General features: G+C 42.6%; 1 pseudogene; it reads left to right on the top strand.

Annotated features, from left to right (window-relative positions):
- Window positions 1-7415: 7415 nt before the first annotated feature.
- Window positions 7416-14213, top strand: LOC109866075 (glyoxalase domain-containing protein 4-like; annotated as a pseudogene).
- The last annotated feature ends 3918 nt before the right edge of the window (window positions 14214-18131 follow it).

The raw sequence follows: 18131 nt of genomic DNA on the forward strand, positions 1-18131 counted from the left end.
CAAAACAACATCATTTGTAACTGATTTTTTCCTGCATAACATAGGCACAGCAAATCCCCTCTAAAAAGTGGGGGTTCAACAAGGGTTCTTTTAAGATCCTCAAAGTTCTTCAAAGAACCTTAGGGTTCTTGGCACTAAAAATTGCCCCCAAAAGGTATTTCCAAGAACCCCATGGGAGGTGGGGTTCATCAAGGAATTTCCTTAGTTGGTCAGGGTTCTGATCAGCACTGCCGAGGCAGCAGCGTAGCCTAGTGGTTAGAGTGTTGGACTAGTAACCGAAAGGTTGCAAGATCAAGTCCCCAAGGTACAAATCTGTCATCCTGCCCCTGAACAAGGCAGTTAACACACTGTTCCTAGGTCATTATTGAAAATAAGAATCTGTTCTTAACTGACTTGCCTAGTTAAATAAAAGAAACATAACTGAAACATTTGAAAGGACAGCAAGTGCAGGAACTTAAATGAAAAGATCAACTTAAGGTTTGATGTTATTTTCAGATTTGTGGAAATCTTTCTAAAACAGAAAATGGACACAAGTCAATGGATATCAGTCAAGAAAGAGGTAAGAATATGTAGGCTATAAGAACATGTTGAAGCCTAGCTGTATTTGGTGCAGATGACTGAACTGCTCACTTTTGAATCTGTCTGCAGGCATACAGATAAGGAGGCATACTAAGGTATGCAAATTGGTATTGGTATGTTATGCAGATCACATTTACCATCCTCCTCCTTATCCCTTCAATAAATGTCCCATAGGCCTCTACATTATGGACAAGGCATATGAAACCCATAATTAAAACCTTTTTCTTCAGTTCACATTTACGACATAAACTAAAGTATGAATACTGTCGTGTGCATGTTTTGTTAAACATCTCTATAATGACTTTTGTTTGGACTCACAGAATTCACCCTCCCTACACTTCCCATGACTATAACAGGAAACCTGTTCGATCACCATGCAGTGCAAAATCATTATGGATATGGACAACATCAACACATTAACATCAACAGGCCAGAGGATATATACCCATTGGACTTAGGGCTTTGCTGGGAGTTAGATTTTTTAATTCTGCTTTGCCACCACAATCATAATAGACGCTCACAACTAAAATATCATGTTATTGTTGTCATTGTTATGCGTACTATTAATAACAATAACAATAATGGGAGGGGGGTTATTTCAAAAATGTACTTTGGGGGGTATTTTTAAAGTACAATAGGTACTTTTAAAGGTTCTTTGACGATACGTTAAAAGGGGTTCTTTGAAGAACCCTTTTAAAGAGTCCGTCGAAGAATTTATAGATGTTCCCCCACAGTTTCAATTTGAATTATTTTAGAATCCTCAACATAGAAATGCTATCAGAAACTTCTTACAAATGACGGAGTCATCCATGATTCACCATTCCAGTTGAGGTACGTGAAACCTTTTTCAATGTACTCAAAATACACTATTAGCATGTTTAACCGCTTCTATAAAAAGGGTAAACTATAAGATACTCAGAAAGAAGGTCTGATTTCACTATTACTAAAACAGGACCCAGGTGGTAAGTATAGATTCAGTCCACCTATAAAACTGAAGGCCCCATCTTCAGTGTTGTGATGTAAAAATTCTAGCAACATGCATAGCACAGAATTTTTAATTTTTTTGCTGATTACTATTCATCCTGATCAGACAGGTTTTTTTACATGGTCGATACATTGGAGATAATATAAGACAAGTACTTGAAACAATAGAGCACTATGACAAATCTGTGAAACCAGGTATTCATAGCAGTTTTGAAAATGCTTTTGATAAATTGTATATCATACACTGCAGTTGAGGAACAAATGGGAAAGTAATTCTGCTTTGAAAGTTGATAAACGTGTAACCCCACTTTTGAGAAAATGGCCTTTGAATGTGTTGGAACCTACTGGAGAGCTCTTCTTTGTCTACACCCATTCAGCATCGTCCACACCCTCTTATGCCCCACCCATCTCTTTAAGGATTCACATGTGAGGCCATGTGCTAAACAGTGAGTATGGTAGTGTACAACAAAGATTTCAAGACTAAACCTGGTTTATACTACTTCTATCTACATGTCTGTATACAGTTGTCGCAGTGACATCAAGAACATTCTATTGTTGTCCGACATCAAACTTGTCATTGTTTTATAATATGTTATTTAACCCTCATTTAACTAGGCAAGTGAGTTTTTTTTTTTTTTTTACAATGACGTGCTACACAGGCCAAACTCGGACGACGCTGGGCCAATTGTACACCGCCCTATGGGACTCCCAATCACAGCTGGTTGTGATACAGCCTGGAATGGAACCAGGGAGTCTGTAGTGACCTCTCTGAGATGCAGTGCCTTAGATCGCCGCGCCACTCGGGAGCCCAATGATGACAGAGTATTAACATGACATCAGCAGCCTCCAAAAATAACTGGAGCATTTTACCACCAATAAACCCATCCGTTTAAAGCTTCATTTAGTATATGTCAATCTAGCAAACCAGGCAACTAAAAGCAACTTTCTAAACAATGTTTTTGGTTCATTTCTAGCTTGATAGAAGGTGTAAATGGTACAGCGAAATGGTTACGATGGAGTCTTTTGTTTAGACATGTAGCTAGCTAGCTAAACAATGAACCATAATCCTACTCGTAACATTACTACCCTGCATGAATCTACAGTTAGCTAAGGCTAACCAACTAGCTAGGTTCAATGTTAGCTAGCTATCTAACGTTAGGCTATGACTAGCAATGCAAATGGCTCTACGTTGATCATACACGTAACGTTAGCTAGCGAGCCAGCCAGCCATCTAACGTTATCTAGCTAGCTAACAGTACGCATTAACTTGCAATGAAAATAACTTTCTGGCAAAATTAGAAATGTATTAAATCTGAAAATGTAGCTAGCTAGACTCTCTCTCTAACTGGTATACATGAAGGAATGTTTCTCCCTCTCTGTCATGGATGCCATGGTTGCCCTTAGTTTGAAGATGTATACAATAGCCTTCTGTGTTCTCTTTTCGACTCCTTCCGCACCTGCATTCTCCAGTGCGCTTCCACAGGGCATTCCACTGATTTAAAAAATCCAGAAAGTGGAGAGCCTTAGCAACACTTGTGCAGCTCTTCATGATATCTTTCAAAAAAGCTGCTTTAGAAAGGATTACATACACATACTAAACAGATAATGTTATAGACAGAAGTGTGCTACATGGCAGACCAATCTGCACTCATCACTCGGCATATCCAGCACATCCATTATCTCAGCCAATCATGGCTAGAGGGAAGGTTCCTGGCTTTTTATTTGGCTAAACCAACTAGGCTCGTCATTAAACAACTGTACTTGTATTTACAGATGGAATACACACTTGCTTTTAAGGCACATGAAAGTTCACTTGTTTCAGAAGGCATTTCTGCCAAAAAACACATTTTGATTAGAATGTGAAGTAGTGACGTGCGACGTACGCCTAGATCCCTGAAACAAATCACAAATCTGCTTTACTAGTCACATAATGAATTGCATGGACTCACTCTGTGTGCGTTAGTAGTGTTTAACATGATTTTTTAATGTCTACATCATCTATCTATCCCTCACATACAATTATCTGTAAATTCCCTCAGTCGAGCAGCTAGTTTCAAAAAACAGAATCAACCACGAAGACCAGGGAGGTTTTCAAATGCTTCGCAAAGAAGGGCACCTATTGTTAGATGGGTAAAAAAAACTAAAAAACAAAACAAACATTGAATATACCTTTGAGCATGGTAAATGTATTAATTACACTTTGGATGGTGTATCAACACACCCAGACACTACAAAGATACAGGTGTTCTTCCTAACTCATTTGCCAGAAGGAATGAAACCTCTCAGGTTTAATGGCTGGGATATTAAAACTGGATGGATCAACAACATTGTAGTTACTCCACAATACTAACCTAATTGACAGAGTGGAAAGAAGGAGGCCTGTACAGTGATGGTTCCTGAGTGGCCAAGTTACATTTCTGACTTAAGTCTACTTTGCAATCTATGGCAAGACCTGAAAATGGTTGTGTAGCAATGATAAACAACCAATTTGACAAAGCTTGTAAAATTCTGAGAAGAATAATGGGCAAATGTTGCAAAATATGTGGATAGCTCTTAGGGACTTACCCAGATAGACTCACAGCTGTAATCACTAGCTAAGGTGCTTCTACAAAGTATTGCCTCAGGGTTGTGAATACTTATGTAAATGTGGTACTGTATTTCTGTTCATTTTCAGTTTGCCAAAAAATTCTAAAAACATGTTTCCACTGTCTCATTATGGGGTGTGTGTAGATTGGTAAGAAAAAAAATGTAATACATTTTTATCCAAATCTGTTTAATTCTGTTTGCCTCTGTTTAAGAAAGAGTTTTCAACAGAATTGGCGGAATGAACACACAACTGATCACAGGCAAACACAGTTCACTTTCATAGCAGCCACATAAAACAGCATTATCACTTTGCTCTTTGTATATATTTTTCCTTCTTGCTACTATCTACGTGCTAACCTCCTCTCACCTTTTCCTTTCATTTCTGGACTTCAGTGCACAACACATCAGTTGTCTGTGACCAGGCGAAAAAACCTTTCCAAGCCAAACCTTCATATCATGACCGCTATCCGCTACACACAGCCTTCATCATTGTCATGTTATAGTTAACATACAGTGCCTTGCGAAAGTATTCGGCCCCCTTGAACTTTGCGACCTTTTGCCACATTTCAGGCTTCAAACATAAAGATATAAAACTGTATTTTTTTGTGAAGAATCAACAACAAGTGGGACACAATCATGAAGTGGGACACAATCATGAAGTGGAACGACATTTATTGGATATTTCAAACTTTTTTAACAAATCAAAAACTGAAAAATTGGGGATGCAAAATTATTCAGCACCCTTAAGTTAACACTTTGTAGCGCCACCTTTTGCTGCGATTACAGTGGAAGTCGCTTGGGGTATGTCTCTATCAGTTTTGCACATCAGGAGACTGTTTTTTTTCCCCATTCCTCCTTGCAAAACAGCTCGAGCTCAGTGAGGTTGGATGGAGAGCATTTGTGAACAGCAGTTTCAGTTCTTTCCACAGATTCTCGATTCTCGAAATCTTCGTCCCAGTCTCAGGTCTTTTGCAGACTCCATCAGGTTCTTCCAGAATGGTCCTGTATTTGGCTCCATCCATCTTCCCATCAATTTTAACCATCTTCCCTGTCCCTGCTGAAGAAAAGCAGGCTCAAACCATGATGCTGCCACCACCATGTTTGACAGTGGGGATGGTGTGTTCAGGGTGATGCGCTGTGTTGCTTTTACGCCAAACATAACGTTTTGCATTGTTGCCAAAAAGTTCAATTTTGGTTTCATCTGACCAGAGCACCTTCTTCCACATGTTTGGTGTGTCTCCCAGGTGGCTTGTGGCAAACTTCTTGCCACTCTTCCATAAAGGCCAGATTTGTGCAATATACGACTGATTGTTGTCCTATGGACAGAGTCTCCCACCTCAGCTGTAGATCTCTGCAGTTCATCCAGAGTGATCATGGGCCTCTTGGCTGCATCTCTGATCAGTCTTCTCATTGTATGAGCTGAAAGTTAAGAGGGACGGCCAGGTCTTGGTAGATTTGCAGTGGTCTGATACTCCTTCCATTTCAATATTATCGCTTGCACAGTGCTCCTTGGGATGTTTAAAGCTTGGGAAATCTTTTTGTATCCAAATCCGTCTTTAAACTTCTTCACAACAGTATCTCGGACCTGCATGGTGTGTTCCTTGTTCTTCATGATGCTCTCTGCACTTTTAACGGACCTCTGAGACTATCACAGTGCAGGTGCATTTATACGGAGACTTGATTACACACAGGTGGATTGTATTTATCATCATTAGTCATTTAGGTCAACATTGGATCATTCAGAGATCCTCACTGAACTTCTGGAGAGAGTTTGCTGCACTGAAAGTAAAGGGGCTGAATAATTTTGCACGCCCAAGTTTTCAGTTTTTGATTTGTTAAAAAAGTTAGAAATATCCAATAAATGTCGTTCCACTTCATGATTGTGTCCCACTTGTTGTTGATTCTTCACAAAAAAATACAGTTTTATATCTTTATGTTTGAAGCCTGAAATGTGGCAAAAGGTCGCAAAGTTCAAGGGGGCCGAATACTTTCGCAAGGCACTGTAGCTACTAGAACTAACGAGTTAGTAAACCCGCTAGAGTCATGCAGAACAGGGGCAATACATTAATCAAATCAAAAGATTACCTTGACTAGGAAAAGTTCCAGTGTTGCATAGCCATAGCAAGCTACCTAACATAGCCCCCCTCTCTGTTCGAGCAGGGTGTTTGAGTAGGCTAAACTAGCTAGCTGCTTTCACTAGCTATGTGAAAATAAAGAAAATACAACAAAAAATTGTCTATGGAAGGGGGTGAAAACCATTAGCCTCCTAGGTTTTGTATTGAAGTCAATGTACCCAGAGGAAGACAGAAGCTAGTTGTCCTCTGGCCACACCATGGTGCTACCCTACAGAGTGCTGCTGCGGCTACTGTAGACCTTAATGGCAAAACAGTGTGTTTTGATCAATTATTTAGTGACGTGAATATATTTAGTATAGTTTATCTAAAAATGTTTGTTTTTTAAAGAAATTCACTGAGAAAGATGGTCCCTCCCTTCCTGCTGCACTGGTGCACAGCCTCATAGAGGCTCTCTCTCTCGCACACTCTTTGCATGCTGGGAGTGTTGGGTGCATGCTGGGAATTGTATGAGTGAGTGTTGTCTGGAGTTAGATCGCCTGTTTTCTTTTTGTTTCCTTTTCTTGATGGTTTGCCTTTTTCTATGCATGATTAAGTTTATCATAATTTTATATTTTTGTGGTAGAATAAAATATATTGTATTTCTTGTTGGAATTACCCAGGTTTTGGTGGAGATGGCGACCCACATGGGGACGCCGTCCCTTGTCACTTCGGCATAGCTTTAGGTATGTTACTGAAGCTACTGTCACTGTGGAGTTTCTGGTCGCAGTAGGTGAGAAGGTAGGATATGAGAATGTTGCTTACGTGTTGTTGATGAATAAAGCGGTGGTGGTTTTTCTTGTTGATCGATGGTTGAGCCTCTTGTACCTCTTAAAGAAGAGAGTCTTGTTGATCGTATGGTTGAGAATGGCGTACCTCTTAAAGAAGAGAGTCTTGTTGATCGGATGGTTGAGCATGACGTACCTCTTAAAGAAGAGAGTCTTGTTGATCGTATGGTTGAGCATGACGTACCTCTTAAAGAAGAGTGTCTTGTTGATTGGATGGTTGAGCATGGCGTACCTCTTAAAGAAGAGAGTCTTGTTGATCGTATGGTCAAGCATGACGTACCTCTTAAAGAAGAGAGTCTTGTTGATCGTATGGTTAAGAATGGCGTACCTCTTAAAGAAGAGAGTCTTGTTGATCGGATGGTTGAGCATGACGTACCTCTTAAAGGTATGTTTATTCAAGTTACGCCGCTTTTTTCTCCATCAAAAAGGGTAACTATTTAGAATGTATCGCCGTTCATTCCCATTGAGTTAGTGGAGCGCGAATGATTATGGTTTGGGAAGATTGCAAGTTAATTTAAGATTGTCCCGTTGGGTTGCAAACAGAAGGAGCGAGAGAGACTTTGGAGTTATTGTTTAAAGTCAAGTATAACAACGGACTGTATATGGCTTATGCTAGTATGTGTAGTCAACGGTGTTTTGAGTGTGAGTATGTTGGCCATAAGCGACATGCTTCCCGAAAAGGGAGAAGGACGCAGGTGGTCCTCATAACGCCTGGGCCCACTAATGTAGGGAGAGGTGGGCTGACAGTGGTAGAGCAGTCACCTGTTGCTGAGGAACAAGTTGTCCATGTTGAGGATACTGAGTTACAGCTTGTACCAGAGGGGAACATAGCCTCAGTTACGCAACAGAAAAATATTGTTGTAGGAGTTAAGGATGGATTTGGGGAGCCATTTCCCCAGACTGGTGAGGAGATGCCCAGTACGAGTGATGGGGTACTGGAGGGGGTTTAGGTGGAGCTTGTTTCCCAGGTAGTTGAGGAGATGTCCACTACGAGTAATGGGGTACAGGAGGGGGTTCAGGTGGAACTAGTCTCCCAGGTAGTGGAGGAGATGCCCGGCATGAGTGATGGGGTGCAAGTGGCGAGATGTGGCTGAGGGGAGTTTGGGGTCTGTGGCCTCAGTTGAGGAGCATCAGGAGAAGGATATGGCCATCTCTTTTGATATGATAGCAGCTGGTGAAGACTCCTATTTACAATTTAGAGGAGGTAAATGGGTTCCTGGATCAGACTTTTGGGAAATCTGTCAAATTGGCAGATTTCTTTGATGTTGATAAGTTTTTGAGGTCAGCTGTTGTGTTACAGAAGACGGTGGGGTTGGACCAGTTGAGTGTGAAGAAGCGTTTCCGCTTGAGGAAATTTGTTACTGCTGTCATGGCAGCAACAGGTAGTGGGAAACGTGGTAAGGTTCAGAGAAAATTAAAGCAATGATAAGGACCATGCCTTTGTCGTGTCTTTGGCTATGCCTGATTAAGTGATATGACATGCTATTCTATAAAATCCTTTCTCTGTAATTAATATTACCTGATTGAGCTAATCATGTAAATGTAATTAACTAGAAAGGCGGGGCACCACAAAATAATATTTATAGAGCAGTGATCTTCTGAATAAACTCTTAAAGACCTAGTAATATTTTACATCAATAGCAGTCAATATTAATTGTCACCTTATTTCAGTCTCATCTGAAAGTTGTAAATTATTGGTTATCTTCACGAACCCTGGCTAACAAGTTGAATCAGCAATACAAAATTGGGTTTAATTATGTATTTACTTAATACCTAACTAATCACACAGAATTATATATACACAGAATGAATCAGACCTTGATTACAAATTATGTCATAAAGGAAAAGTCCCTAGCGGACGGAACAGATATGACAGCTGGTTACACAAAGGAAAGTGGGTTGGGTTTGAATGAAAGAGCGGGAAGACTGAAGAACAAAGGGAGAAGCGATGTCTCTATCGGGCTGTAGGCAGCTACTCTATCGTAAATACAGAATCTTATGCATTCTAAATTACCGCCCATTTGGAAAAGGAAAATGCAATAAATATTTACTCTGAGCTGCACTTCGGTAGGTTGGTCGTAGATGCTGGTCGTGTTGGCAAACAGAGATCTTCCTGTCCTCGGAACAATGTCTCTGGTGGTAAATTGGATACGTTGTAGTATCTGTAGTGTTCTGTAGCTATTATCTGAACGCTTCTGACATCGGATTGTCATCCTAATGTACCCGGAACAGGAAGTTATATTGTCGTCAAGACTTTATATAGGAAGGGAGAGGGCGAGTTTCATAGTTTATAACCAATGTTGCTTCACGTGGGCGGGCCACTGAGTCAGGCCTAATTCACTCATGAAAACCCAATTCTCACATTTTAGAAGCTAAAATTAAATTTAATCTTTTCACAAATAATTTCATATTAAAACATTTAAGTTGCACAACAATTCCATGTGAATCTGATAACTATAATGTGTACACCTTCCACTGTACCGTTTATGCCATCCTATCATTGATGAGAATGTCTCAGATGACAACCGAACTGACATCCTATTCATTAAGTACCAACGCATATGTTCAACTGGTTGGATTACCAAAACATGGTTAATTTCCCCCCACCTTCTGATGTTCCCAGAATCTCTATGTTAACCAAGGGATTTTCAATAGTCACATCAGTAGGGTAGAGAGAGGAAAAAGGGGGGAAGAGGTATTTATCAAATCAAATCAAATCAAATTTATTTATATAGCCCTTCGTACATCAGCTGATATCTCAAAGTGCTGTACAGAAACCCAGCCTAAAACCCCAAACAGCAAGCAATGCAGGTGGAGAAGCACGGTGGCTAGGAAAAACTCCCTAGAAAGGCCAATACCTAGGAAGAAACCTAGAGAGGAACCAGGCTATGTGGGGTGGCCAGTCCTCTTCTGGCTGTGCCGGGTGGAGATTATAACAGAACATGGTCAAGATGTTCAATGTTCATAAATGACCAGCATGGTCGAATAATAATAAGGCAGAACAGTTGAAACTAGAGCAGCAGCACAGTCAGGTGGAAGTTGAAACTGGAGCAGCAGCATGGCCAGGTAGACTGGGGACAGCAAGGAGTCATCATGTCAGGTAGTCCTGGGGCATGGTCCTAGGGCTCAGGTCAGTTGAAACTGGAACAGCAGCATGGCCAGGTGGACTGGGGACAGCAAGGAGTCATCATGTCAGGTAGTCCTGGGGCATGGTCCTAGGGCTCAGGTCCTCCGAGAGAGAGAAAGAAAGAGAGAAGGAGAGAATTAGAGAACGCACACTTAGATTCACACAGGACACCGAATAGGACAGGAGAAGTACTCCAGATATAACAAACTTTATGACTGTCATAAACCTACCCCCAGGCCAACGTCATGACACCTTATACTGTAGGGTGTTTTTTCACTTTGTCTTGTTTCTCTGTTGTTTCTTCTGTTTTTCCTTTCTCTTTTCTATATTGACAATCAATTGCAAGGATCCTTAATCAACGCAGACAAACTGAGCGTGATATATAATTGTATAGTACCTAGCAAACTCACTTGGGTTATAGTGGCTTTGAGGCGAGCCTTGCATTTCATTTTCAACGTGGGTGACAGAAGCAAAACGGACACCTTTTAAGGAGATGTGCTCGGCATGAAGATTTTGCGTCACAAAGAGTTTGAAGAAGGATGTAAGGGCCCTTATGATGGAAAATGGAGCAAGACAATGGTCGGCTTTGGGCTAGAGGATGATGACTTTGTGGCTGAACTGATCAACAATTATAGAGTAGAATTTCACCTAAGCAATGACTTCCTCGGTTTGACTCTGTAGTCTAGCCAGGCTGTCAGCACTGCTAAGCGGCTTGCTTGGCCCCTCACTGAGGTTGGAAAGGCCCTCTATCTGGCTGAGGCCCCAGGAGGTTATCGCTTCTGCCTGGTGGACATAGAACTGCCTCCCAATGATCCTGTACAGAAGTTATGTCAGGCAGGGTCTGACCTGCAGGAATCAATACGCTGCTCCTCCCTGGTGAAGGGGAAAGAGAGCAATGAGGAGACTGTGCTGATGGAATTCGCATACACTCCGTGTAAACTGGAGCTTCACAACATTGTTGGGACAGTGGATCATGGCCGGATAGAATTATCCTGTCCACGTGAGCAGTTGGCAGATCTTGAAGCCTTGATGACAAAAGGAAACCATAAAATCCTTACTATCTTGGTTAGCCTGGACACTCCTGGGAAGGTTTGGTTAGCCTGGACACCCCTGGGAAGGCTTGGTTTGTCTGTACACCCCTGGGAAGGCTTGATTAGCCTGGACACCCCTGGGAAGGCTTGGTTAGCCTGGACACCCCTGGGAAGGCTTGGTTAGCCTGGACACCCCTGGGAAGGCTTGGTTAGCCTGGACATCCCTGGGAAGGTTTGGTTTGTCTGGACACCCCTGGGAAGGCTTGGTTAGCCTGGACACCCCTGGGAAGGCTTGATTAGCCTGGACACCCCTGGGAAGGCTTGGTTAGCCTGGACATCCCTGGGAAGGCTTGGTTAGCCTGGACACCCCTGGGAAGGCTTGGCTAGCCTGGACACCCCTGGGAAGGCTTGGTTTGTCTGGACACCCCTGGGAAGGCTTGGTTAGCCTGGACACCCCTGGGAAGGCTTGGTTAGCCTGGACACCCCTGGGAAGGCTTGATTAGCCTGGACACCCCTGGGAAGGCTTGGTTAGTCTGGACATCCCTGGGAAGGCTTGATTAGCCTGGACATCCCTGGGAAGGCTTGGTTAGCCTGGACCCCCCTCGGAAGGCTTGGTTTGTCTGGACACCCCTGGGAAGGCTTGGTTTGTCTGGACATCCCTGGGAAGGCTTGATTAGCCTGGACATCACTGGGAAGGCTTGATTAGCCTGGACACCCCTGGGAAGGCTTGGTTAGCCTGGACACCCCTGGGAAGGCTTGGTTAGCCTGGACACCCCTGGGAAGGCTTGGTTAGCCTGGACATCCCTGGGAAGGTTTGGTTTGTCTGGACACCCCTGGGAAGGCTTGGTTAGCCTGGACACCCCTGGGAAGGCTTGATTAGCCTGGACACCCCTGGGAAGGCTTGGTTAGCCTGGACATCCCTGGGAAGGCTTGGTTAGCCTGGACACCCCTGGGAAGGCTTGGCTAGCCTGGACACCCCTGGGAAGGCTTGGTTTGTCTGGACACCCCTGGGAAGGCTTGGTTAGCCTGGACACCCCTGGGAAGGCTTGGTTAGCCTGGACACCCCTGGGAAGGCTTGATTAGCCTGGACACCCCTGGGAAGGCTTGGTTAGTCTGGACATCCCTGGGAAGGCTTGATTAGCCTGGACATCCCTGGGAAGGCTTGGTTCTCCTGGACACCCCTGGGAAGGCTTGATTAGCCTGGACACCCCTGGGAAGGCTTGGTTAGTCTGGACATCCCTGGGAAGGCTTGATTAGCCTGGACATCCCTGGGAAGGCTTGGTTAGCCTGGACCCCCCTCAGAAGGCTTGGTTTGTCTGGACACCCCTGGGAAGGCTTGGTTTGTCTGGACATCCCTGGGAAGGCTTGGTTAGCCTGGACACCCCTGGGAAGGCTTGGCTAGCCTGGACACCCCTGGGAAGGCTTGGTTTGTCTGGACACCCCTGGGAAGGCTTGGTTAGCCTGGACACCCCTGGGAAGGCTTGGTTAGCCTGGACACCCCTGGGAAGGCTTGATTAGCCTGGACACCCCTGGGAAGGCTTGGTTAGTCTGGACATCCCTGGGAAGGCTTGATTAGCCTGGACATCCCTGGGAAGGCTTGGTTAGCCTGGACCCCCCTCGGAAGGCTTGGTTTGTCTGGACACCCCTGGGAAGGCTTGATTAGCCTGGACACCCCTGGGAAGGCTTGGTTAGTCTGGACATCCCTGGGAAGGCTTGATTAGCCTGGACATCCCTGGGAAGGCTTGGTTAGCCTGGACCCCCCTCGGAAGGCTTGGTTTGTCTGGACACCCCTGGGAAGGCTTGGTTTGTCTGGACATCCCTGGGAAGGCTTGATTAGCCTGGACATCACTGGGAAGGCTTGATTAGCCTGGACATCACTGGGAAGGCTTGGTTAGCCTGGACCCCCCTGGGAAGGCTTGGTTTGTCTGGACACCCCATGTAAGGCTTGGTTTGTCTGGACACCCCTGGGAAGGCTACAGTAGAAGTGGTCATTTGGGCTGATTCAGATGCCCATGAGATATGCTTTGTTGTTTCAGTATTTATTGTGTTGTGGGTTCCCAGACCCAATAAAGGTTATTTCAAACTCAAACACTCTCTCTCTCTATATATATATTATATATATATCTCTTTCTTTTCTCTCTCTCCCTCTCTTTCTCTTTGTTTTCTCTCTCTCTCTTTTTTCTCTCTCTCTCTTTTTTCTCTCTCTCTTTGTTTTCTCTCTCTCTCCCTCACTCTCTTTCTTTTCTCTCTCTCTCCCTCTTTATTTTCTCTCTCTCTCCCTCACTCTCTTTTCTCTCTCTCTCTCTCTTTTTTCTCTCTCTCTTTTTTTTCTCTCTCTCTTTTTTCTCTCTCTCTTTCTTTTCTCTCTCTCGCTCCCTCTTTATTTTCTCTCTAACCTCTCTCTCCCCCTCTCTCTTTTCTCTCTCGCTCTCTCTTTCTGTCTCTTCTCTCTCTCTCAACGAATATTGTAGATACTTGTTGAACCTCTCTGGATTACAACCAAACTATGATAACTATACCATATTAAAAGCCCCTAAGGTTGATCTCTGCGCCCCTACAGAAGTCTGATTAGTCTGAGATATCCGTTGTTGTTTGCATTGGACGCATCTCAATACACCACATCCACCTGCGTCGCACTTCCACATCTGTTGTGAAAGGTGACAGAGCTAAAGCAGTGTTTGTCAGACCATGACACATCCCGAAAAACGTCTTGGCCTAAAAACTATTATGGAAATGGAAAACCTCCATGGAATTATTAGACTCTCACGAACAGAGTGGTTTTCCATTTTGCTCTACGAGCCCCAGCTAGTGTTTTGAGACTCGTCTGATGTTGGTACAACCGATCTGCCAACTTCAGTCCTTCGCGTCCGAACAGTTCAGATTACACACCACTCTTTGGAATGATGAGAGTCTCACGAACATGTACATGTCGGTTGTTGTGCTCTAGGACTTCCACAGGCCTCACAAAGACCCGCCTGACCAGCAACAAATGAATGGAAGTGTTTAATGGAGTCTGTTTACTGCCAAAAACAAGGGGTTAAATACATGTACAAAAAAATGCTTATAATGTTTCCTGATCTTTCTTATATCTCTCAGACAAATACTTCAGAATAAACTAATTTACATTTTTGGGGGGATTGAATATCTCTTGTTCAATGTAGTGACTCTATTATTCAATGTATTTCTATGGGCTAAAAAGAACAACTTACATTTTTTTATCAAATAATTGTAAAGTATACATTTTTGTACACTTACAATTTAAAATTGAATAGCAAAATGATCATTGGTATGACCTTAAAAATATTCCATATAGCTTAGTAAAACCAGAATCATTAGATCACTTATTCTGGTATTGCCCCAAACGCAGTTTGTTTCTGGTCATAATTTGTAAATCGCAATCTGTTGATAATATGTGATTAGAAAGGTTCAGAATCTCTCTAAGACATTCGCAGCACAGTTGAAAAACATATGGAATTCAAGAGAGGGTGCTCTATGGAAATGGGATTGGCTGAGAGACGTTGAGAGGTGGATTTAATCTGTGATAGGGGGATGGATGGCCCCAAACAATAAAGGGATTTTACTTTGTGTTCTGTTGAAGTGTGTGATCGTTGATTGTGAGCTTAAAGCCAATTGTACTAACCTAACTTAACAAAATATATTTACAATATTGAAAACTCACAATTCCAAAGCAAACCTCTAAAACAGACGGAGAGAGTTGCCGTAACTGCAGGCAACAGAGATTATGGAGTGTGTGTGGCCGTTTTGATTACAGAGTGTGCTGCAGTTTTGTCTAGTTCACGTCCTGTTAGCGTGACATTTAGGCATTCATTCCAAGTGGTTAAGGTCAGGTAACTTCACCATTCTAAGAACGGCTTGGCAGTGGATAATCTGTTGGAGCACGGCCTGCACAATTTACATTCTCAAGCATGGTTACTGATTTTCTGATTTTAAAGTACGTCTTGGGGCAAAAAAAAGAGAAAATAATTAAATGTCACTTATAATCCATTGAAAATTCATAACATAGTCATAAGTCGATCCAGGCCTCTGGGTTATCCAAGGTCTCTGGGAGTCCAGCAGCAGTCATCTCATTTTAAACGGCCCATCTTTGATTGATCTGCCCTATGTCTCAGAGTCGCTCTGAGAGGGGAATACCCAGGTTGATTGATCGAGACTACGAGTCTGTAATGGAAAAAATAAAGAGAGTGAACAAATGTGAACGATGATGAAGGCCAATGATAAAGATGTGTCTAGTGACTTGCTGGCGTCGAGGCTCAGCCTGATGGACACAATCACGATTTATGGCATTGTTTGCATGACAGACCATCTGTGGGCTATCATAGGGTCATACACATCTTATCTGTGGCAATCTCAATGAAGATAGATTCCCACAGAAGTCTTAGGGTCACTGAAGCCAGAGGAGAGGTGAATACGGATGAAACTTGAATCGATGAAATGAATGTTACTGTGTGAAATAAATTGTCACATTTGGATTGTTTAAAGAGATCATAAAGAGCCATGGGCGTTTTGCTATGCTTCATTTCTACTGTAAGTGCCACGGATTTATTGTTACAGAGAAGCTAATGGCGGATAGTTCGAAGAGGAGGGACACACGAGTGCGCTCTGATAATTTAGATAAGAGGTGTGATGATTAGATCCCAGAATGTGTGTTGTTTTCATGCCTTTGTTTAAATGTTTTGGGCCAAGCAAAGTGATGTTAATTGGACGATGGAAGATATTGGGAGTTGGCGTTCTTGGAAAGAATCAAAGCTGGGTTTAAACGGTGGTCATGGAGTCATTGGCAAACCGATTGCCTGATGTACGTTTTTTATGTCATAGTGGTGAATTTTCTATGAGGTTAAAAGACGGAGTATTCTTTTCATTGTGAGGATTTCTGGTATGTACCATCTGTTAATTGTATTCTTATTTAATTGTAATGAATCTAATCATTTTTTAAATGGATACCGACCGTAGTCCTCACATTCCTGAGTAATATTCCTTGATTTATTATTTTTGTTTAATGGTAAATGTTTTTCACAATATACATAGCATATATGCTTGCTCTCTAACTGTGTATCTTTGAGCTAAGCTACTCAATCATGTAATGCCAGGACATTGATTGCAAGATACTAGCTCTTTGTTCCTTAGCCTCTTAGTTAATTGCATAACGGTAAACCTAAACATGTGCATCTTATAATATTCTTTACGCAAGCCTCGCAAACTTGGCTATACCCACTAGATACGATCATGGGCCTATAGCATTCGAATAATAATGGAGTCAAATAGTACATTTTATCAGGGTCATAGACCCGGTACACTTAGTACATTGCCATTATTCTACAAGTCAAAGTGATCGCAGGGCTTTAAGCTTCAGCAGTCCTCTCCTATGAAAGCCAGTTCTCTCTCTCTCCTCTCCCTCTTCCTCTCCCCTCCTCCTCTTCAGCTTGAGTTTTTACCCTCCCTCCTTTCCTCCCTTATCTGATTGAAAGCAGCTAGTCTAGTCATCAATAAGGCTGAATAGAGCTGGCCAGCTATATTTATGTATTCATTAACACTCTCCAGATGTAGCCGTCTTCAGATCGTTTCTCGCACACGCACACACAACCACCACACACACACACACATACAACCACCCACCCACCCACACACACACACACACACGCACACGCGCACACGCACACACGCACACGCACACACACACACACACACACACACTCTCTCTGGAGGCCCGATGAGCTTCCCACTATGACTACAAATAATCCATATCTTTTGGTTTTATGGCTTTTATTATTATGAATATAAACTGAATTCATTTGATGTTTATTTATTTTGTTAGATTTATCAGGAAGGCTAAAAGCACTGGCATTTATTCTCTGTGACATGGTCAAGTTCCCATGATCCAGCATCCTGGTCTTTGCTTTATGGCCTCTGTCAGAATGGACTGTAATGCACCATAATCAAGAGATTAATAAGGGCTACACTAAAACATGTGGGTTCCTCAAGGGTTCTTTGGGAAGGGTGATGGTTCTATGTGGAACCATACCAACCCAAATAACTCTTTGAGCCCTTCAATGGTTCTTTGTAGTTCAAAAAAGGGCTATTTCCCTTTTAACCTAACATGTAGGTTGAGAATAAGGTGAGAGTGTCATTCCAGTTTATGTGTTGTGTTATGTTATTGCATATTATATATGACTATAACGAGTGATGGTGTCTTGTGATAGAATCACATATTGCCTTGTGTCAACTGAGAGTGGATGACTAAGTCAGTAGTTGTCAGTTCTCTCCTCAGGGACCCAGCCGTTTCAGAGCACCTGATTCAACTTGTTAATAAACACAATAATAAAACCTATGGAATTTTGACAATATAATGCTGTTAAACCAGAAAAAATAAAAACCTGTGTGGTTCTACAAAGAACCTAGGAGATTGAGAATGGTTCTGTATATAAACAGCGTTCTATATAGCCCCAAAAAGGTTGTAACCATAGCAGAACACTTTTTGGTGCTATATAGAACCATTTTGTATTGTTCTTTATAGAACCTTAGGAAAGGACTTTTTACAGCACCATACAGGTTCTAAGTATAGCCTTATAAAAAAAGCTATCACATAGCACGAAATAGGGCTCAGCTATGGTTACAAGCCAAATAAACCACACTATATAGAACCATTTGTTTTTAGTGAGCAGATTCAATCAGATTTACATCAGCATAAGTGTTGTTTGGCAGTGACAGACGTGGAACTGTGTTCGAGCTGTCAAATCCACAAGTCGCTCATTGTTGTGTTACCGTATAGCAGACACTGCCGTTGGATACAACGAAACCACACCCACTATAATCCGACAAATCACATGCAGACGCCTTAGATGTTCAATAAGCCGCGTTACAAATGAAAACGTTGGAATACTGGTAGGCATGAATCTCCCCAATCTAA

This window comes from Oncorhynchus kisutch, linkage group LG20 (assembly GCF_002021735.2).
Source record: "Oncorhynchus kisutch isolate 150728-3 linkage group LG20, Okis_V2, whole genome shotgun sequence".
In the NCBI taxonomy this organism is placed as follows: domain Eukaryota; kingdom Metazoa; phylum Chordata; class Actinopteri; order Salmoniformes; family Salmonidae; genus Oncorhynchus; species Oncorhynchus kisutch.